Source organism: Chlorocebus sabaeus, chromosome 2 (genome assembly GCF_047675955.1).
Source record: "Chlorocebus sabaeus isolate Y175 chromosome 2, mChlSab1.0.hap1, whole genome shotgun sequence".
In the NCBI taxonomy this organism is placed as follows: Eukaryota; Metazoa; Chordata; class Mammalia; order Primates; family Cercopithecidae; genus Chlorocebus; species Chlorocebus sabaeus.
Window position 1 is genome coordinate 32354688 of NC_132905.1, and position 23807 is coordinate 32378494.

General features: G+C 37.0%; 1 pseudogene; it reads left to right on the forward strand.

Annotated features, from left to right (window-relative positions):
* The first annotated feature begins 479 nt into the window (after positions 1-479).
* The window catches only part of LOC140708610 (histone-lysine N-methyltransferase SETMAR-like), a 28575-nt pseudogene continuing 5247 nt past the window's right edge, over positions 480-23807 (forward strand).

Sequence of the window (23807 nt, forward strand, 5' to 3'; positions counted from 1 at the left end):
TAACAGTAAGTTAATTAGGAATTAATATGGAGACTGCTGGCCTTCATGTAATCCATTATTTTCCAAATTTAGTTGACATCAGAATCACCTGTGGGGCTTACTAAAGGATGATTGCTGTGCCCCACCTTCAGAATTTCTGATTCTGTAAATCTGCAGTGGGAATTTGCATTAGTAACAAGTCCCAGGTGAAATCAATGCTCCTCCTCTGGGGACCACTCTTTGAGAAGCACTGGTGTAGTCAACGGAACAAGGATCCCCAGCAAAGTTTAATCGATGGGAGCATTCATAGCCAGAGTAGGTTGGAGTGGTGTGTATTACCTACTACTCAGGGCTTGGTTTTAATCCTGACATCTTAGAGCTAGTTTCTGCCACAGGTATGAGTGTTCAGTAAGCAGTGAAGGAAAATACACTCTTCTACTGTGTTTCCTGAAAGTGGGGAAGGTTTGGCTGAATCATGTCATGATTGGCTTGACCAAAGGATGTGCAAAGAGGAAAACATCCAGGGCACACAGGTGAGCAGGAAACGAATCACAGAGCAGGCTCAGCTAATAATCTTAGGACATTCAAGTGGATCCAGAGAAACATCAGAGGTGACAAATGGTGACTCTCCAACCCAACAATTTGAGTCCAGCAAGGTACTAAAAGGTAAGAAAATAGGATTGGTTTGACACTGGAGTTTTCTCACCTGGGGCTACTGCTAGCAGGCTGTCCCCACACCTGCCCCCCTTGCCCCCCCAAAAAAAGTTCTACATCGGTTCTAACTGGACATGCCAGAAAAGGCCTCATGAAGAATGCCAAGCTCCAGATAGCTTCTAAAGGGTCAGGAGGAGGCCAGGCATTGTGGCACGCACCTGTAGTCCCAGATACTTGGGAGGCTGAGGCAGGAGGACCACTTGAGCTCAGGAGATGGAGGCTGCAGTGAGCCAAGACTGCATCACTGCACTCCAGCCTAGGTGACAGAGTGAGACCCTGTATCCAAAAAAAAAAAAAAAAAAAAAAAAGTAGGGGGAGATCCTTGGGCAGAGAATGCTGGCAGAAGTAGGACAGAACAGGTAGTGGGATGACACTCGTCAATATACTGCTTTTGGCTAATTCACGTTCAGAAAGACCAAGAGTAACTTTGGCCAGAAATGACTATTTGATTGGGGAACTTTGTAGGAGATAAGGTGAGAGGATTGGCTGGACTGGTATTTGGATGGTCTTAAATGTAAGACTAAGGAGTTTTGAAATTATCCTGTGGGCAATTAGGCAATGCCAACAGTTTGAGAATGTGTGAAACAAAAGGGAAACATTTGAAGACTATTCTGACAGACTCCTATATGCTATTGAAAGGAAAATTCTGTTAGGACGCTATTGAAATAACCTGAGGATCACAGATAATAAAGACCTGAACTCAATTACATTTACTTCATTGATGAAACAGATATTGGCAATAGACTAGGTACTTGCTGAGAAGTATTACAAGTGGATAGAACTATAGGAAGAAAAACAAGACGCTATGTCCTGGACACTGGGCAACATGCAAAAGAAATGCAAATAAGAATTTTTGTTCTCAGGAGTAATAGTTTTGTGGATACTACATCTTTTTCTGGCAGGATTGACATTGACCAAGGCATTTTCATTGTTCTCCTCTTAAGAGCCCTTTAGTAGACTTTCGCTTCTTTCATATCTATCTTCCCCTAACAGCTCCCTGGAATTTCTGATGGTGGTAATGCTGAATGGATTCTTCCTATAAGTACTCAAGTCTTACTTGCTGGAAGTTTCCTAGGATTTTTTTCTTTTTTTTGCTGAGTTGACTAACAAAATCATATATGAAACGGAGACTAGAAGAGCTGTAAGTCAATGAATAGAAGAACTGTAAGTCAATGAACAGAAGAGCTGTAAGTCAAAGCTCCCTTAAAATGATGCACAGGATGTCTATTTGTAAGTGGCATTGAGGCTCTCGGGTACATTAGGAGAATTAGATCCAGCAACTTTGTTTCAGTGGGTAAGTTACAGCTGTGTGGATACAAGAAACACCAACTGCCAGATGGGAGCAAGCATCTGAGCTTCAGCTAACAATCTGTGGGCCAAACAATGAACTGATACCCACCATTCTGGGTTCTTAGCAAGGTCTCCCATTGCATACTGACTCTTACTGCTGGACTTGAGCAAATCAGATGTTAGACCGCAGCACAGACCAAAAGGCAGGCATATGGGTGGCATAGCACTGAGTTAACAGACATGAACTCCAGAACATTTTAATAAACTGAGTTACCCAAAGGCTTGGGCAGGGGGAATAAGACATTTAACAGGAGATTAAATAGATTCTTCTTACCTCTTGGTTTCCTGGAAAAGCCAAACCCAATCAAATTCCAGTGGCAAGAACAGGGCCACATGGATAATTTGGGGAGCATGGGAGGGGGAGGAATGCTTTTATAGTAAAGGCAGTGTTTGTCTCTAGCATTCTATTACCTACAAACCAACGTGGTTTCAATTTAAGCTGCTGTTAATCTTGACTATTTCTTTCAAGTGTTTCTTATTTAAAATAGACATTCCACCCTGAACATTTTAATAACATTAACTGTCAAAGCCAGCTGTGATCTGTTTTCCTTTCAGTCCTCTACCAGATGTATATATTTGTGATTATTGATGCCCTATGTTTTTCTCCCTTTCCCTTATTAAATATATCATTAGTAAAATATAAGTCCAAAAGAAATTGCTTTTGGCTGATAATCTACTATGAAGGAGCAAGGAAACAATAGCCAGAGAAACTCACAGATCATGGCAAGTCAGCCATTCTCCCAAGAGGATTACATTGTTGCACTGGTACTTTAATGAGGAGTTACTACTTTATGATTTCTTCCATTGTCAGAGCAGATGTTTTTGCTACACAGGCCACAAAAGACAGGACAAGAAAGTGAATGTCAAGTTCATGTCTCAAAATAAACCATATGTTTAAATATAGGTTTAAAGGGTATTAAAGCATACGAACTTCAAAGTATTCCCAGAGAATGGCCAATAACTAGGTGGGTCGTGTTGGAATGAACCCAGAATAAACCATATTCAATGAGATGAGCATGCCTCCCTAAAGAAATCCTAAGAGCATCTTAATATAAGAGAAAATCAGATATTTTCCTTTCAGTATCCTAGCAGTCATGACTGCTTGCAAAATTCATCTTTGTGATGGATACTTAGTGTCATTGAAACCAATGAAGGCAAGTCTGAAAACAGCTAGTAGTCGGGAGACTTCAGCCTCTTCAATTATAAGCACTAGAGAACTGCTTGACCAAAGAAGAACTGTTCCTTTTAAGAACTCTGACTCTACTATTAGCATCCTACAGGCACACTGATCCACCTTTCTGAACTCACCATCCACACACTCCTCTACACAAGCTTTGTCCCTGGAGGGTCATTTACATACCATCATCTGATGTTACCCTGCTATTTCTGCCTCATCAACCTGAACTTTTTAACTCTCAGACGCATGCACCTCTTCCCTCTAATCCAACTCTAGTTAACCTTCGAGACCTATCTGGCTCACATTCCACCACTTCTGTGATGAGTTAAAAGACCACCCATTTCTAGGCTTGCAGGTCACATGTTGTCTGAACTCTCCATACAACATATCAAGCATATATTTGGAATATTGTCTAATTTTTTTCTTACACTTATTTTGAAAAATTGTGACTTCCATATTAGTTTCAAATGGAAATACTGCAGTGAAATATATCACAAAGACACTATGTATAATGCTTATAAAGCAGCATGGTTTCCAAATTAGTAGATGACATACCAAGTGATTGGCAATGTAATGTTAGTCTTGGCTCTTCTGTAGCCAAGACTAGAGATAACTAGTCTGATCCATGTACTAGCTTATGATAACGAGTACTGATAACTCATACTGATCCATAACACAATTATTACTGTCCAATTAATATTAGTATAAAATAGATTGGTTAGAAGGAAAAAAGTCATCAATAAGGTAGAATATTGGGTCAAATCTAAGAAGATAAAATTTCGTATTAACAATGTTAGTCCTGAAACTGGTCCCAAAAAACAAGTTTATGACACACATGATAACAGTAGCATAGGTGACAAAGACTGAAAGATCATAGACTTCTATAAACTCATAATGAGTCAGTCAATTTTGTGGCTGCCAAAGTCTTTGAATCTTGGACTGCACTGAAAGTAATATGTCTAAAACAGAGATGGTTGTCACATCCACTTGAGCCCTGTCCCATTCCGTGTTGCTCATACATGGAGTATAAAGTTTAGTTCTTTTAAAAGAAACATTCCAGGCACTGTGACTCATGCCTGTAATCCCAGTACTTTGGGAGGCCAAAGCAGGAAGATCACTTGAGCTCAGGAGTTCAAGATCAGCCTGGTCAACATAGGGATTCCCCAAGCTCTGCAAAAAATAAAACAATTAGCTAGGCATGGTGGTATGTGCCTGTAGTCCCAGCTATTCAGGAGTCTGAGGTGAGAGGATCACTTGAGCCTGGGAGATACAGGCAGCAGTGAGCCATGATTGCACCCCTGTACTCCTCCAGCCTGGGCAACGGAGTAAGACCCTGTCTCAAGATTTAAAGAAACAGAAGCATATCCATCATACAGTCACCATAAGAGTAATGAAGAACATGAGGAACCTCGTGATTTCAGTCAAATGCAAAGAGGTCTTGGAACAAAGCTATCTTCAAATACTTACAGGGTTGTCATAGGAGTGAGAGAGATTAGACTTGTTTCAACTGGCTACAAAGGAAATAACTATAATAATTATGGAAGACATGACAAGACAGATCGAGGTTCAAAATAAAAACTTCTTTAGCTATTAAATCATCCCCAGACTGTCTAAACTATTTGAAGTTCCTTATTGCTGCAGGTAGTCAAGACACAGGCATCTAACCACCTGATGGGAATATTATAGATAGGAGGTGAACAGATAGAAGAAATCATCCAACCTTGAAATTCTCTTTTACGAGTAATGGTGGAAGAAAACCGTGTATGAAATGAAGTTCATTTCTTCTGATTTAAGTTTTCATGGAAGCCAAGTTTTTGGGTTTCCACATCCATAAAATCATACACATTACACCTAGAATGAGCCTTATTTCAGAATTGAGTAGATTTTTAATAACTCCTCCTTTTACCCTGAGAATGATAAGCATGAAAACATTGTTACCACTAACTTTCAACAATTTTCTCCCAAACAACTTAGGATATTCCATGTGTCTTAATGAGACAGACTCATGTCTTTCAGAAGTTTCTTCACAATTCCTGATAAGAAAATTATACCTAGTCCCAGGAAACAACAGATACTGGTGAGAATGTGGAGAAATAGGAATACTTTTACACTCTTGGCGGGAGTGTAAATTAGTTCAACCATTGTGGAAGACAGTGTGGCAATTACTCAAGGATCTAGAACCAGAAATACCATTTGACCCAGCAAACCCACTACTGGGGGATATACCCAAAGGATTATAAATGATTCTACTATAAAGACACATGTACACATATGTTTATTGCAGCACTATTCACAATAGCCAAGGCTTGGAACCAACTCAAATGCCCATCAATGATAGACTGGCTAAAAAAAAAATGACACGTATACACCATGGAATACTATGTAGCCATAAAAAAAGAATGAGTTCATGTGCTTTGCAGGGACATGGATGAAAATGGAAGCCATCATTCTCAGCAAACTAACATAGGAAGAGAAACCAAACACCACATGTTCTCACTCATAAGTGGGAGTTGAACAATGAGAACACATGGACACAGGGAGGGGAACATTATACTCTGGAGCCTGTTGGAGGGTGGGGGGCAAGGGGAGGGAGAGCATTAGGACAAATACCTAATGCACGTGGGGCTTAAAACCTAGATGATGAGTTGATGGGTGCAGCAAACCACCATGGCACATGCATACCTATGTAACAAGCCTGCACATTCTGCACATGTATCCCAGAACTTAAAGTCAAAAAAAAATTTAAATATTGCCTGAACAAAAAGACAATTACACCTAATCCCCCACTCAGAACTAACCAGTGACTCAAACTCTGCCTAATATTTGTAGTAAACATTATTACCAAACTTAAGAATTGAGGTAGTCCATCTTTATTACGGTTATGAGTCCCTATAAGCTGCATGTTAACACTAGAAGGAAAGTACTATTGTTACCATTTTATACAGGAGAGAAGTTGAAACACAGCGGTCATACAACTAATAAATGGTGGAGTTGGGATCTGAACCTACACATTGGCTGAGAGACTGGTGCAATTAACCACTAGCAGTTGACATTATCAAATCTTTCCTGGATGACAATTCCAGAGTAAGACTGAATTTTAATGTAAGAGAGTCCTTCTATGATTGGAATGTCCTCTCCAAAATTCACACTGAAACTTAATTGCCACATAACAGCGCTGAGAGGTGAGACCCTTAAGAGGTGATCAGGTGATGAAGGCTCTGCCCTCATGAGTTAATTAATGCCATGGTCAAAGGAGTCAGTTAATCCTCACAGGAGTTTGCCCCCCTTTACCTCTATCCCTTGTCATCTCTCTCACCATCTCTCATCACATCACACCCTCTGCCATGTTATGACATAGCAAGAAGGTCCTCACCCAGTGGGACCCCCTCAATCTTAGACTTCCCGGCCTCCAGAACCATGAGCCAAATAAACTTCTTTACTTTATAAATTACCCAGCATGTGGTATTGTTATAGCAGCAGAAAACAGACTCAGATAATTTATTACAACAGAGTATAATCTAAATGCTTGTATATACAGTTGACTATTATTTTCCCTTTGTCGTGAAAGATGTTCTTAATCTCTTATATATATGACATTTTCCACAAATACCTGTAGTTAGAGGAAATTTTACTGAGATGTAAAGGTTGTAATATTAGTGATACCCTGAATTTTTAAAACTCCCTAGGGAGAATAAAGGGTTATAAACACTGTATGATTTTACAATAATGAACATACTAGGAAAAAAGAAAAGTAAAGACCATTAGTTGGGTCACCAGTGACATTACTAAAAATTTGTATGCTTGGAAACATACCAATGAATTGGCAAACTTACAGATCTTGGGCTAGGCACAAAAGGAAGCATTTCTGGGCATCGATAAAAATAGAAAGTGATCCTAGAAAATAAACCAAAGAAAACATTTATCTAATATATACATAATGAATTAGAATATGTTGCCTTTTGATTGTACATATAACCCATGGACTCCTGCTCAATTGCCTTATTCTCATGTTCTACTCAATTCATCACTAGTTGGACCACTGATATCCACCCAACAAGCATCAGTTCTCAGATGACATTAAAGATAGGAGGTAGCAAGTAAATTCAGTATCTCCACCCAGTGGAGCTCAGAATCAAGTCATTCACCCTGCAGGATAATTCGGAATTATCCCCATGATATATCCTTTAATTCTCTCCCCATAGCTGGACATCCAGAGCAATATTCTGATAATAAGAATATTATCAGAATATTGTCATGTCCTGCTTTCCAGAATCTACTGAAGAAGATTCATCTCCTATTCTGAGCTCCTGTTCCAACAACTCACACAGCCATTTTGTATTTGACCTCACTGGTCTCTTACCAAGGCTCCTGAGCATTGCTCCAAGTTGATACTTTTACTTCTGTGGTCTTGCCTTCTTCAGGGATACCTCCTATGTTATAGACCTGTTGGACTCCACTTGCCCTTTAGAAGCCAACGCTGTGTACCAACAGCATACCCCAGACACCACGGGTGGTAGACACTGTTGGTAGCCCACCCAGATCCCCTTTACCCCAGCTCTGTGAGTGGTGTATGCTATAAGTAGCAGATGGTCCCATTTTAGAGAATTGCCCTTGGCCAGGAGAGAAACCTCTAGAGGATGCCTGGGAGGCTACGGATCCCCACCCCTGGGGATATCCTGCAGCCAATAATTGACTCATATAAGGTAACAAATGCTCAGGCCTTTTGCCCCAAAGCAGGAAAACTGTGAGATATCATTAATGTTCTGGAGTTTTCCGTTGGCTCAAACTAGACATTAGCTGAACCCACATCTTTGCTTGGCTACCTCTCCTGCTTTCTATACTTCTTTTACAGATTTATCCTGAGAGCTTTTTCCTCATTAAATCACTTACAATAGAATCTCCATCTCAGGTGCTGCAGAACCTGGCCAAAATGCAATGCTTTGACTGTCTGGATACCTTCTTTTCTGCCAAGCTCACTTTTCTGCACCTTTCTCATCTCTGTGGAGGGGTCTAAATGCTCCATTTTCATCCACTCTGCCTAACTCAGCCACATAGACATTATAGTCATGGCAATGACATTTAATTACATTGCAAAGACATCAGCCACATAGACATCACAGCCCATGTCTCTTGGACAAATAACAATGGAAAACAACTACAAACATTTTATCTCTCTCTGGAGAATACTGAGTATTCTTGAACATACTTTACCAAATAGTTTATCATAGATAGGTGCAATACCAATTAAAATTAACCTTTAACTTCAAAGATAGAGAAACTACGTATCATAAAGACAGTAGAAAATCTATTATCAGCAGAAGGTAACACAATAATTCAGGACCACCCAGGAGCTGGTTTGATCTTTCTGGTCCACTTCTCCTCTTTTTTCTCTAATCCCTGAGATTTCCAGTAGCTCTTTGAGAATAGTAGTCTGAATACACCTAAAACAAAATTAGTTGTGGGTTTTTTTTTTTTTTTAACTTGTTAGGAAAATGATGACTCAGAATGTGAGCCTATAGCCATGGTCACTGACTTTGTGTAACTTCTCTTTTTCTTGATGAACAAAACCATGCAAACACATTTTGGCTAGCTTTATTATTGAAAGCTAAATTGCTGGAATTTCTGCATCTAACGGTTTTAATGGTTCCCACATAAAAGGCATTTCCCTCAGCACAAGTCTCTGTTTGTTGCAATGAAAGTAACATAGCAAAGTGTTCTTTTACCAAGGGAAAATAATTACGGTTACCTGATTGAGGAGTGGAGGGTGGTTATCCTTAGTGTTCACATGACCAATTAATGAGCACCATGTTGGTTATTTCAGCAGAAAGGATGATGCTGAACTTTGCCCTATAGGTAGAGAGGGAATTGAAGAGAATGTTACTGCAAACATACTGTCAAGGTTAAGTGAAGAATCTCAAATGCCTATTCACACAAAGTAATGGGGCATGCGATTTTTAGGGAGGAAGAGGGAGATAGTAATATAGCTTGGCAGGAATTATAAAATGGTTAATATTTTTGCCAAACTATCATCAAAACAATAAAAACCACCAAAGTTCAAGGTTCTAATCCCAACTTTGCAAATATAGCTAGGGTCGCAAGTCACAATGAATTAGGATTGAAGTTTGAAAAAGAAAAGCAGGAGATTGTGAGTTAAGTCTATGGCATTCATATTTTTATCATTATTGTTTCTTAAAACGTATGAAGCTAAAGAAGAGATCAGTTGGTTGTGTCTTTGCAAGAGGAGATACAGTTCTAATTCAGGTAACCTAAAATAACATATTATTAGCTAACAGCTGTGGATCACTTCCCGTGTGTTAGACACAGCACTAAATACTTTCTACGGATTACCTTTTTAATCCTCACAACATCCCTACAGAGCAGAGACTATCATGGTACAGTGTAGTGTAGTGGGTTCTTAAACACGAGCATACAACAGAATCATCTAAAGTACCTCTTAAAAACAGATTTTTGGGCCGTACTCCCAGAGTTTCTGAAGCAGGTCTGGTGCGCAGCCTACAGGTTTGCATTTTAAAGATCCTGCCTGTGCTGAAGCTGCATGTTATATGCATCGTAATAGCATCTATTTTGTAGGGGGCTGGGAATGCCCTTATGAACTAGATCATGAAATTCTTGGCCTGTAGCAGGTACTAAGAAAATGTTTACCAAATTGTTTTACAGATGAGAAAAACTCAAGCACCTAAAGATGAAGTTAACCATTTCACAAGTAGCAACAGCAGGGTCTGCACCTGCACCTGAGCCTATCTCCAAGATGGTTTTTACTCCAGTAAACTATCTCTCAAATAATATTTTGAAAAAATATCTGATATACTAGTAGCAAGAAACAAGAAAGCAGTGGTTCTTTTTTTTTTTTTTTTTTTTGAGACAGAGTCTCTCTCTGTCGCCCAGGCTGGAGTGAAGTGGCGGGATCCCAGCTCACTGCAAGCTCCACCTCCTGGGTTTACGCCATTCTCCTGCCTCAGCCTCCCGAGTAGCTGGGACTACAGGCGCCTGCCACCTCACCCGGCTAGTTTTTTGTATTTTTTTAGTAGAGACGGGGTTTCACCGCGTTAGCCAGGACGGTCTGGATCTCCTGACCTTGTGATCTGCCCGTCTCGGCCTCCCAAAGTGCTGGGATTACAGTCTTGAGCCACCGCGCCCGGCCAGCAGTGGTTCTTTACCTTTAGTTCACATCGGAATCAATGTGATTGATATTGATTCCAACGTGAGCCAAAGTTAAAGGAAATTAGGAAATAATTTTTAAAGCTACTGATGACTGAATCTCATTCCCAGAGATGCTGATATAACTGACCTGGAATGTGACCTGGGCACTGGGTTCTTAAACCTCCCTGGGTGATTCTAATGCAACCAAAGTTGTAAATCAGTTACATTCTAGAGCAGCAGTCCCCAACTTTTTGGCACCAGGGACCGGTTTTGTGGAAGACAATTTTTTCACAGATGGGGGTGGAGGGTGATGGTTTCAGGATGAAACTGTTCCACCTCAGATCATCAGGCATTAGTTAGAGTCTCATATGGGGTGTGCAACCTAGATCCCTCCCCTGTGCATTTCACAATAGGATTCAGGCTCCTATGAGAATCTGATGTCCCTGATCTGAAAGGAGGTGGAGCTCAGGCAGTGACACTTACTCACCCGTAGCTCATATCCTGCTGTGCGGCCCAGTTCCTAACAGGCCACGGACTGGTATCAGTCCACAGCCCAGGGACTTGGGAACCCCTGTTCTAGAGACGTAGACTTGCTATTCACTTCCCAAAAGGAGATTTCAAGTGGTGGAAACAGAATTCACTGACTTGAAGCTATTTCAATCTGATATTAAAGCACTAGTAAATATCAATTCCATTGTGGATTATTTTAATGAGAGAAATGTTCCTATAAATATATACAGTTAATCCTCACTTAATGTTATCAAGAGGTTCCTGAAAACTGTTACATTAGGCAAAACGACATACAGCAGGTCTTCAAATGACATCATTTAATTCAATGTTGTTTTGTCATATAACATTGATGAGGAAAAAATTGGTTTCATTATAGAGCATTTTGCTTAAAGTTGCAGTTTCAGGAACCTATTGATGATATTAAGTAAAGACTTACTGTAGGCACATGAATACAACAAAATAAAATTATTGTATGCCATCAAAGGCATCCTAGTATATATTTGTACTAATATTATTATTCCAAGTTTCTAGTTCCAGGATATTACTATAAACCTCTCTGTAACGGTTTATGTTATACTTTCACCATAATTTGTGTCCTTCAACATTTGTAAAGTTTTGATATTCCTAACAGTGTCTTCTCGTGGGGCATTTAGTCTACTTTTGCCATTAATGTCTAATTTTTTACTACTGTATTACCATAGGCAAAATTACAGCAATAAGGCTTATTGAATAGTTCATAATTTCTTGATATAGATTTGTAAATTTTTTTAAATTCAGTTTCCTTAAACTGAAAGAAAAATTTGTCATATAACATTGATATGACAATGCTCTCCCCATGGTTCTTATATTCCAGAACACTCGGAATTAAGATTTAAGTTAGTTTGTAAACATGGACTGTATAGTCCAGTCAACCTATCAAAGTGTAAATATTTATTTTTTTTAAAGATACTTACATGAAGCCAGAGTAATTCATGTTACCATTCCTATAGGCTCTGCATCTAAAAATTTCTTTCAAAAAGACATTCAATTTTTTTGCTTCAGTATAAAAGACTAAAAATACATTTCAACCTCCCCCCTTATCTTAAGAGATGACAGGATAAACTACATAGAAATGCATGCTCACAGGTACACATACACACTCACACACACACACAGAGTTGTGCTAAAAACAAGAAATATATAAATTAAAAATTAAAATATATTTTTAATTTGGATAATTCAACTATTGGTTAAAAGAGAGAAAAAAATCTGTACATGTTGATTTGGAATAAAATCCAAAAGATGGAAAGTATAAAAGGCAAATTGATGGAAAAATATAATAGAAAAATATGATGTTTTCATTTTAAAAATCACTGTGTGTAGGTATTTATTTTAAAAGGGGGGCGAATTTTTGAAATACTCCAAGGGGCATATACCAAACTATTAGTACGGTTATCTGGGTTTGTGCAAGAATGATGATGGAAGGGGACCAAAAACAGTATTTTTAATTTATGTACTTACGACTCATTTGAATTTGCCAAAACAGGTATATATTGTACAATATTTAAAACAGTAATAAAGATGATTTAGAAAAAAAACACAATTGAAGTCATAAAGAGTTATTTACATGAAAATTTGGGAAACATACTATGGTAGAAAGAAATATCAATGAAACTGGAAGGAAAATACTTGGACTCTAGGATGCATAATACCTGTAATAACAACTTGCATAGTCTTGACTTAAACTCTTCAATATGTAGGGATCACCAAGCCATGCGAGTATGTTAGAACTCCAGTCAAATTTCCTTTCATTGTTTAGGTAGTCAAGTTTCACATCATGCGGCTATAAACAGTTGAAATGTGTTTTGCACCATGTATGTCAACTCTATGTTTGATCTCATCTACACAATACCTCACTCCTGCCAGCAGAAGGAACTTATAAAAGGCACAACCAAGAAATATTTGCTTTCCTGGCTTTGACACTTCAAAATCAACAAAATATTCTATCAAAAAATAGTCAATATACCACCAAATTATTATAATGTAAACACTTGTGTTCAATTCTAAAATAAGTAACAAGCAAACCAGAAGGAAGGAAGGGAGGAAGAGAGAGGGGAAAAAAGGAAAGGAAAGCAAATTCAACATTCCATTTTATTGATATCCTGTATGATACTTTTAATTTGAGCCAGTTTTTGACATGATCAAAACTTCTTCTTAGATTTCCTATTCTGGAATCATTGCTAGGAAAAGACAATTGCTTAGTTATAATAAATTATGTCCTTTGAGATGCTTGTTCCTAGACACCCCCAACAGCAATATAAAACAGCTTTGGTGTACTTGCCAGGTTGGGAGTGGTGCAGCTGAAATACTGTATGGCATATGCAATTTCTGGTCTCTGCACTTACTTGTCAAAGCAAAAAAATGAAACAAAATCTTTGAAATGACACCGTGAAGCCCATTTTTCAATCAAGGACTATCTCCAAATGGAAACAAGCTGGCTATACCATTTAACTACAATTTCATTTCTGATTTATATCTAGCCTGCCTGAAAGTTTGGAATATTATATGGCACAAGACTGGAATGAAGTAAGAGGGAGCTGGATAGCTCAATAAACAATAGTAAGTGCCTAATCCTCAAAGAAAATAGCTTCTTTAAAAATCACTGGCTTTTCTGTTAGACTCATCTTAAGTATTCCCGGAGGTAACTCTAGCTAAATACATCTCAAGGCCCTCCCTAATTATATAAGTTCACCCCTGTGTCCAAGGAACCATAGTGTCACAATGGAGAACTTTCAAAGAAAACACAACTTTCCATTAAAGATCTAAAAACAATTTCCCAATAACTAACTTCAGGGGTAGAAACAAGAGACTGCACTTGATGTCTCTCCTATGGTGGGAGGTGCCAACATGCATACTGTTGCTTTGTTAAATTTATGAATTATAACATGACTTAATCTCCTTGGGGTAAGCCATTGCTTCCTTGACATTCTCAATGAGGCTACCCCTCAGGGAACAGAGCCTATTAAGACCTGCAGACCTAGCTAGCCAGACATTTGTAAACCTAGCTGGTTTACATTTCCAACTAGATCCATGGGCCCAAGCATCACCTTATATACTTCACAGTCCTTTGATTTTATCTGATTAGAAGAGGTGACACATGGTTTAAAGAGAAAAAGAACTCTGGATATTCAAAGCCAAGATCTAGGATATGCTCACTGAGATACTCATCTTATTTGCATGAATTTTAGGTAAAGTCAGAAAAATGGGAAAACGTAATGGAAAGAATACAAATCTTGAGTTTGGATAGAAATGATTGAAATGCCAGTCCTATCTAATTTTCCATCTATCAAAAAGGGATTATAATAACTTGGATGGATGCTGAGGAGGGTTAGCAGTTTATATAATGCTTGACATAAAGAAGGTCTTTAATAAATGACAGCTATCATTGTTACTACAATTATTAAAGTGTGAAATTCAACTATTTTCTCTGCATCTAACTTTTGCTTTAAGAAAAACATACGCCATGTGCAGTGGCTCACGCCTGTAATCTCAGCACTTTGGGAGGCCAAGGCAGGCGGATCACGAGGTCAGGAGATCGAGACCATCCTGGCTAACACAGTGAAACCCCATCTCTACTAAAAAAAAAATACAAAAAATTAGCCGGGAGTGGTGGTAGGCACCTGTAGTCCCAGCTACTCGGGAGGCTGAGGCAGGAGAATCACTTGAACCTGGGAGGTGGAGGTTGCGGTGAACCAAGATCGCACCCCTGCACTCCAACCTGGGTGACAGAGCAAGACTCTGTCTCGAAAAGAAAAAGAAAAATATAAGCTCCTCCCTTTAATATAATTATGCCAAATTAGCTGCCAGTTACCTGGATTCAAAACTCAGTCATAAGTCATATTCTAGGTAGAAATGCATACGAATTGCTACTTTAAGAGAGTTCAAAAATATGTCTTTTATGATGTAGGTTCCTTGGGACTCACTATCTCTGTTCTACCACACACCACCACCGTTCTTTATTGCCGCCACTATGAAATAAATTTCCTGTGGGGTGTCTTGACATGAACTGTTTGGCCTTGTCTTGGCACCAATATATTATGTGAATATTAAGTCATCTCTTCTTTTTCTCTTGAGAACAGGACAATTAAAATAGTGCTACTTTCCGTTATCCCAATTATAAACTCAGACTGGCAGTGCTTTTTAGATGTTCTGGGTTGAATTGTGTCCCTCAAGAAGATATTGAAATCCAAAATGCCAGTAACTATGAATGTGACCTTATTTGGAAAGGTACCTTTGCAGATAATCAAGTTAAGATGAGGTCATTAGGGTGGGCTCTAATCTAATATGGTTGATATCCCTATGACAAGGGGAAATTTAGACACAAAGAAAGACATGCACCCAAAGAGAATGCCATGTGAAGATGGTGGCAGAGGCCCTTGGCATCTACAAGCAAAGGAATGCCAAAGATTGCCAGCAAACAACCAGAAGCCATGAAAGGGGCATGGAGTAAGTTTTCCCTTGCAGCTCTCAGATGGCACCAACCTTGCCAGCACCTTCATCTTGGACTTCTAGCCTCCACAACTGTGAGACAATAAATAGTTGCTCAATCCACTCAATTTGTGGTACTTTGTTACAGCAGCACTAACAAACTCATACAGACGTTGATTTTGTATAAGGTTTTTTAGTATGTTCATGCTAAGTTTTCTTATACTATTCTTAAAATTGGAGATATATATTAGAGTACTTGCATATCCATGACAATATGGCTACAGGCCACAAGGATCTACAGCTTCCAGTTTGAGAAACACTATAAAACAGAACTTGATAATATTAATACCACATGTTACATGTGTCCCTCCCCTTCTCCTGGAAATGTAGTCCAAAGGCAAAAAGACTCACATTAGAAGCTCTTTGGCATTATGCCAGATTCATGCACCAAATATTCTAAAGGGCAGAGTTCGAAGAAAAAATCCTAATAATCTGCTTTTTTAAAGCAGTCACATCCATTACATTGCAGCCCTTCCCCACCGTCCAGCAGGACCACACACTGGTTACCATTTACCAATACAGCAATGAGTTACTGTAGCATTGGAGGCTGACACAGGTTTTATAGTCTTAAAGGAAAAATTTCCAAAAGCCAGGAAAAGATTTGAGAAGAAAATCTGATCTCCATCAGTTTGTTTCCTGCATTTAGCAGAAACCTGCTTATTTGTTTAGCTCTGGCCAGGAGATATTGCTTCCCTTGATTTTTTTTTTCTTTTTTTAATATTCCAAATGCTTTGGTCTGAAACCTTCAGGCTCTACTGCATTCTGTTTAGCCTATATTTAGAACAAAGCAAACACATGTGATTCTTTAGAACTAAGCACTTCTTCCAGTGGGCCCTGGAAAATTGCTAACCCCAAAATAAAACAATACCGCTTTCTTTAAATACTTCTGCTTACACTTACAGTGAGGAGATATTGACAGCACGTGTCAGTTTGAGTGACTGAAAATAAACAGGAGTGAAGAAAACATGGACTTTTGCTATTAAAGCCAGATTTATTTAGAGGAAATATGTGACAAGTATCGTTATTTTCTCTAATAGCAATCTCAGGATATCTCACCCATGAAGAAAAGTTATGATGTCATTTGCATGACTTCTAAAGCTTTATTAACAAGCAGCTCTCCCAGATCTGATCCTACTGACCATTGATTCTAAATCAAGGCTAATGAGGAAAGGCAAAGAAGACAGCCTGGTCTACTGAGAGAGACAAGCTACAGTAAGACAAAAATAAACCACAAGCTAAAGTGACCCCATCTCTGCAAAGGTCTAAATGTACTCTCCACAAGTAGTAGCGTCTACAAATGCTGGAGGAGTTCACAATGGGGCACGCTGTGCAAGAGCAGCAGGAAATTCCATCAAGTGGTCTTCACGTTTTTCCCACAAGTCCGGACCTACCACAAGTTCAAGGTTATGAACGTGGGCAGAAAGTAAGGAGATACGTGTTCTCGCTCTGATCCCATTGTTGGGAGAGCTTTGAAAACTCACAAGTCTTCTGGGCCTCGTTCTCCCCATCTGTGAAATGATTGGCTTGGATTGGAGACTCTAAGGTTCATTTCAGTGTCACAGTGGGGTAGAATTCAATTATCCAACTCATATTTGCCAATTAAATTTGCTTTGACATTGTCAAACCAGCCATTTTTCTATTTCTTCAATACTCCTTTCAAAGTTCAGGTTCAACCCTTATTGTTAGTTAACACTTTCATACATAAAATCACATACCATAATGATTTTCTCAAGACATCACAAAAAAGCTTCCAATTAGCTTTATCAAAATTACAAAAGTTTCTGCACATTTAAATTTTGCTTTAAAAATGGAAAAGAAAACCTGAAAATATAGACATTAATATTAATGATGGTTATCCTGGGCATGACGAATACTGGTAATTTCTATGTTCTTCATTGTACACATCTAGATTTTCTAAAATTGTCACAATTAATGTGTATTTTATGTGTAATCAAGAAAAATAAACAGTACTTTTTAAAGGTCTGTTTTAAACAGTACCATAAATCATACTATCACTCAAATTCTCTCTTCTCAGAGCACTTGGTATTTTATATTTATCTGCACTTATGACTAATGGTACTATAAGGGTATTATTTGCAGTTACTTTTTGCATTCATTTATTTTTAAACAACTTTGTTGAGATACATTTTACACATTTTTATAATTTATCAATTTTAAATGCACAATTTTTGCTAAATTTACCAAATGATGCAACTATCACCAGAAATCAGTTTTAGAACATTTTACCTCCCCAACAGGATGCCTCATGACCATTTACAGTTAATACCTTTTCCCAACACAGCCTCAAGCAGCCACCACTTTGTTTGCCTTTTCTGAACATTTCATAAATATGAAATCATACAATATGATGATGTTGTCTGGTTGCTTTGATTCCATATAATGCTTTTGAGGTTTATCTTTAACGTAATATATGACAATTGATTCCTTTTCATTTGTTAATAGTATTCCATTGTATAGATTTATGGCATTTTTTTCTATCCATTCATCTTCCAGATGTTATTATAATTTTTATTAATATTCATTTTTAACAACATTTTTATTTCTACTATAGTGCTTTCCTTCTCCCTCCCTCAGTTTTCATTATTTGTCAACTTTGTCACTCTAGAGTACAATGTCAAGCTATGTTTCTTTTTTCCAGGCTGTTGGAGAACTGCGGCTTCTTGCCAACAGGTAGAACTAACCTGCCAGCCACATAAATGAGCCTTCTGGAAAATAGATCGTCCAGCCCTGGTTAATTTCCAGGTAACTCTTGACTATAACTTTATGAGATGCTCCGAGTAGAGTCACCCATGTAAGCAGCTCTCAAATTCCTGACCCACAGAAATCAGGTGAGATAATAAGCGCTTGTTTCTTTAAGTCACTTAAGTTTGGATAATTAGTTATGCAGCAATAGATAAATACAGACACTAGGAAGTCTTATGTCTTCCAGAAATTAACAGAATCTTTGTTTTGCTTATATTTTCCTCCCTCCCTCCCCATCCACTTTCAGCTTTATAAATTTATTATTTTAATATTTCACTGCCTTTTTAATAGGTTCAGAGAAGGAGATGAGAATACTTCCACAATGTCCATTATCTTGAACCATACAGACCTCAGACTATTTCTGTTTAAATGATGCACACTTTCCTTAATGAAATCTCAACATCAACTGCTGGGACAACCATTTTATCTACACTATAGTTGTTGGTCACCATCTATCCTTTGTACCTACTGATGACCTACTTTCTTTCTTTTTTCTTTTTCCTCTTTATTTTACATTTAGAGAGTACATATTTAGGGTTTGTTTTTACCCAAATATATTGCATGAGGCGTAAGTTTGGGGTATGAAGGATCACATCACCCAAGTACTGAGCACAGTAGCCATCAGTTAGTTTTTCAACCAGTGCCTGCTTTCCTCTCTTTCTCCCTCCCTTCTCTAGCAGTCCCCAGTGTCTATTGTTGCCATATTTATGTCTATGAATACCCAATGTTTAGCTCCTACTTATAAGTGAGTACATGTGGTATTCAGTTTTCTGTTCCTGCATTAATTCACTTAGAATAAAGGCTTTCAACTGCGTCCATGTTGCTACAAAGGACATGGTTTCATTCTTTGTATGGCTGCATAGTATTCCATAATGTATATGTACCATATTTTCTTTATCTAATCCCCTTTTAACAGGCACCTAGATCAAGTCCATATATTTGCTATTATGAATAGTGCTGCAATGAACATGCAACTGCACATGTCTTTTGGTAGAACAATTTGCTTTCTTTTAACAATCTACTTTCTTGAGGTAATAAGAAAATTTGTTAAAATTCCTGAAGACGTTGGAAAGGAACAACTATGTGGACATGAAAATCACCTGGGAAATTTATCTAAAATGCTAATTTTCATACCTACTCATAAAGTTTCTTATATGGGAAAGTTTTGGTGCATTTTACAGCAATATCATGGACAATGGAATAGATAGTCCAAAAATAGAACAAACTAACCACAGAGTTTTAGTACATGGTGACAATGACATCTTAAATAATTAGGTTAAAGATGAACTTTTAATATATAGTGCTGGGCCAACAGGTTTACCAATTGAAAATAGATAAGACTAAATCCCTATCTCACACCATAAGAATAAGACTACTATTAAATCAGGGATCTACTATAAAAAAACAGTTTATACAAGTACTAGAAATAAGCATGTATAAATTCTTTTATAACTTGGTGATAACAAAAGTTTTTCTAATTATGACTAAAATACGGATGCAATAAAAAATACCCCAGATGGTTCTGTTGCAGGTTATCCCCAGAGGTGATGCATAAAGATACCATAAATAGATGTAGCTGAGAAGTATATTTGTGTACCGTGTCTATTAGGCTTATGGTAAAAATTGAATTGAATTTTTATGATTTGTGTTGTGTACTGTATTTGTAAAAACTTTTTTTTTAGTTCCTAAAAAGACAAGGCATCTCCTATTCATTATGTCACTCTTGACTAGACCATTTACTAAAAATCTCCTTACCTTAGCCAGGTGGAACTCAAAACATGGTTTATCCAACATTTGTCTTGGTCAGGTTTTGCTTCTTCTTTCCTTTGAGCATTTCCAACATGTCTGACAAATTGTCTCCTTCTCCCACACCATGAATGGCTTGTTCCATAGTCAAGAGAAGCTTCTGAGGTCTTACAGAGATAAAAATTTCTTACCTCCTCTGAGAAAATGTCAGCCTCCAACAAAACAAAACTTGTCACTTGAATTCACCAACCAGGCAAGAAAAAAAAATCACTCCTCCAATTCCAGTCAATACTTAGTAGAAGAAGAGAGGATAGCTTTTTACCTAAGTATTATTTTCAAAGCAGCGAATTGTACAGCTTCACACTTAATAATATAATTACAGTTTACAAATATACTTGTAAGACTTGCCAGAATTCACTTGGTGAACCAGCAACATCACCACTTAAGGTTTCCTTAAAGGAAAGGACATGTACTTAGAAGTGACTAGCATTCCAAAATATTACAATCACCAGGGAATTGAATCTTGTATTTGTAAATGCCCTTTATGTGACAACCAACTGCTGAACTGCTGAATCAACTTGCTACTCTTTAGTAGCTTCAGTTTATTTAGCATGCTTCCACTATGACTCTCTAGGAAAACCTCTTATCTTAGATAAAAGTAAAGATATTTGTCATTGTCCCATTGGTCATTGTGAAGGAGAAAGCCTCTCAGAAGTAGTAGAAGCTATAAAACAAGCAATTTTTCATGGTGTGAGGTTAAGGATACAACTTCTTTTTCTTTTTCCTTATGGATAGCTGATTGCCTCAGTGAATAATTCATTCCATTCTCACTGATATCCATTGACAGCTCTGTTATTATAGGACTTTATATGAATTCTTCCCCGTTCTCTTCTTGTTTTTCTCCTTGTTTATCCTTGTACCATACCACTGTGTCTAAATTAAGTAGTTCTACAATAAATCTTGATATTTTAAAGGGTAAGTCCTCACCCCACCCCACTACCCCCATCCACGCACACTTTACTTATATTCTTTAGGAGTCTCTTGGCTATTCTTAACCTTTTGCTCTTCCATACAAAGTTTAGAAACAGCTTGTAAAGCTCTGCAAAATAGCTTGCTGTGTTTTCATTGGAACAGTACAGGATCTGTAGATTATTTGGGGAAGACTTGATATCTTTAAAATATCAAAATTTCCCTTCCACAAACATAGTATATTCTCTACATAGTTTTTCTTTAATGTCTTTCAAAAAATTGTATACTTTTCTTCAAAAGGTTCCTTACTGAATTTAGATTTAATTCCAACTATCCTATATGATATCATCTATCATCCAGAATAGATAGTAGAGATAGACAGAATGATTGAGAGATAAAGAGATATATACACATACATAGGACAGAATTACTATGATAAAAGTCACCTTTTGAATTTTATGTTCTATTTTCTGTTAATATACAGAAATGTCAATTACTTTATACATTAATTTGGTGTCCAGCATCTTTGTTAAGCTCTTATTAATTCTAATCATTTTCCTATTGTTTCTTGTGGATTTTCCAGTAGACAATCATAGCCTCTGTGGACAATGGTATATTTGGTTCTTCCTTTCCAATCTTTGCACCATTTATTTATTTTTCTTCTGTTGCCATACTCACAGTTGATTTTGTTTAGTGTCTGCCTCGTACATCTTACATCCCCTTTTTTAAACTTCCTATGCTCTTAAATTGTAATTACGTAATATGGAGGCAATATATTTCTGGGTTCTGTTTTCTACACATATATTTTTAGAGAATCTAGGTCTTGCTATGTTGCCCAGGTGAATGCCGTGGCCCAAGCAATTCTCCCACTTTAACCTTCCAAATAGCTGGGACTACTGACATGTGTCAACATGCCCAGTTCAGACGATTATTTTTGAATTGGCTAAAACCATTTATTTAATTACTAGTATATTTGGATTTATTACTACTATCTTATTTTGTGCTTTTATGTTTTCATTTTCCCCTTTCTTTTCTTACCTTCTTTACTATTAATTTTTCACCATTGGATTTTTTCCCCTATTACTTTTTCTGTTTAGGGATTGCCCTAAATACCGAATAAGGAAATTTAATTCAATATAATATAGTTAATCAATATATTTATCCATGAGACCAAAACAGTGCCTTAGAATTATTTGCCACTTATTTCTCTTTTCATGTTTCTTATTCACTATTTTAGCTTTATCTTATTTTTCTAACATATAGATTATTTATTTATGTATTTATTTATGTATGTATGTATTTATTTAGATAAACATGTACCATATTTTTGGTGTGCAGCTGTTTGCATCAAAAGAGCTTCTATTTGAGATTTTTACTTTTCCTGAAATGCATATTTTAGAAACTTTAATTGAAATGTATAAATAACATATTTTTATATTGATTTTTTCTTTGTCCTACACAGATGGGTTTATAGAATGTTCAGTTTTAGACTGGCAGTAATTTTCTCCCAGAAAGTTGAAGATATCATTCTAGGGTTTTCTGTTTCGTATTGCTGCTGTCAAAAGTTAGTTTGTAACCTTATTTTTGGCATTTGTAAGTAGTTTCACCTTTTTCCTTGGCTGCTTTTAAAATAATTTTCTTGTCTTTGGTCTTGCAGTTTTATAATAATGTGTCTAAGTATAGGTTGCCTTCTATTTATTCTGCTTGAGATTCATTGGGCTTTGTGAAACTGATAATTCATGCCTTATGTCGATTCTGGAAAATAGTCATTATCTCTTCAAATATTGCCTTTTTTCCATTATTCCTGTTTTATTATTCTAGAAATCCATTTATAAGCATATTAGATATTTTCATTATTTAATCCTTTTCTTCTATGTTTTGTATATTTTCTATCATTTTATCTGTGTCACTTATTCATTTTTATATTCTAGTTTACTTTTTCTACAACAATTATGATATTGTTTAGCATTTCATTAAGTTTACAGTTTCAGTTATTATATATTTCAGTTGAATTCAGTGAAAAATTTTGCCTGGTCATTTTGACAGTCTCTCGTTCTCATTCTTATCCTTATGATCCTCTGACCTCCCTGATGGTAGTTTTTTCTCTGATCCATTTGGTGATTTTTGGTGTTAAATTCGTGCTCCTAGGAACTGTGTAATGGGAAATATTTATCTGATGGACCTGATAAAATGTCATTTTTCCAGAGAATATTTGAGTTTGCTAACACCAGATACTTGGGAGAAATGCCAATCTGAGATCATCATAAATTTAGATTTTTTAAATTTTTTGAGTAACTATTGCCTAAGTATTTTCCAAAACTGACATAAGACACCAAAAAACAGACTCAATAAGCTCAGAGAACATCAAGCAAGATAAATATCAACATACACACACTCACACACCTATACACAAACACAATGCTAGGGAAATCATACTCAAACTGCTGAGAATTACATATAAAGAGAAAATATTAAAGGCAGCCAGAGGAAAAAGACACATTGTCTGCAGTAGAATAAAGATTTCTCATCAGAAACCATGCAAGCAAGAAGTCAAGGGAGAGGCATCTGTAAAGTACTGAAACAAAAATCCTGTTCTGATTACAATTCCAAATCCAGAAAAAATACCTTTCAAAAGTGAAGAAGGAAGAAAAACTTTCTTAGACAAAAACTAAGAGAATTCACTGTTACCAGAAATACTCTAGAAGAAATATTAGAGGAAGTAATATAACAGTTAAAACAGCCCTAAACAAAGAAAGAAAAAGTACTTGAAATGAAATAAATGAAGGTAAAATAATTTTTTCTTGTTTGTAATTGCTATATGAGAAAACTGATGCAGAAATAGTGATAATTTATGTACATTTATAGCATATGTAAAAGTAAAACATATGGCAATATTAGCATGTCTTCATTT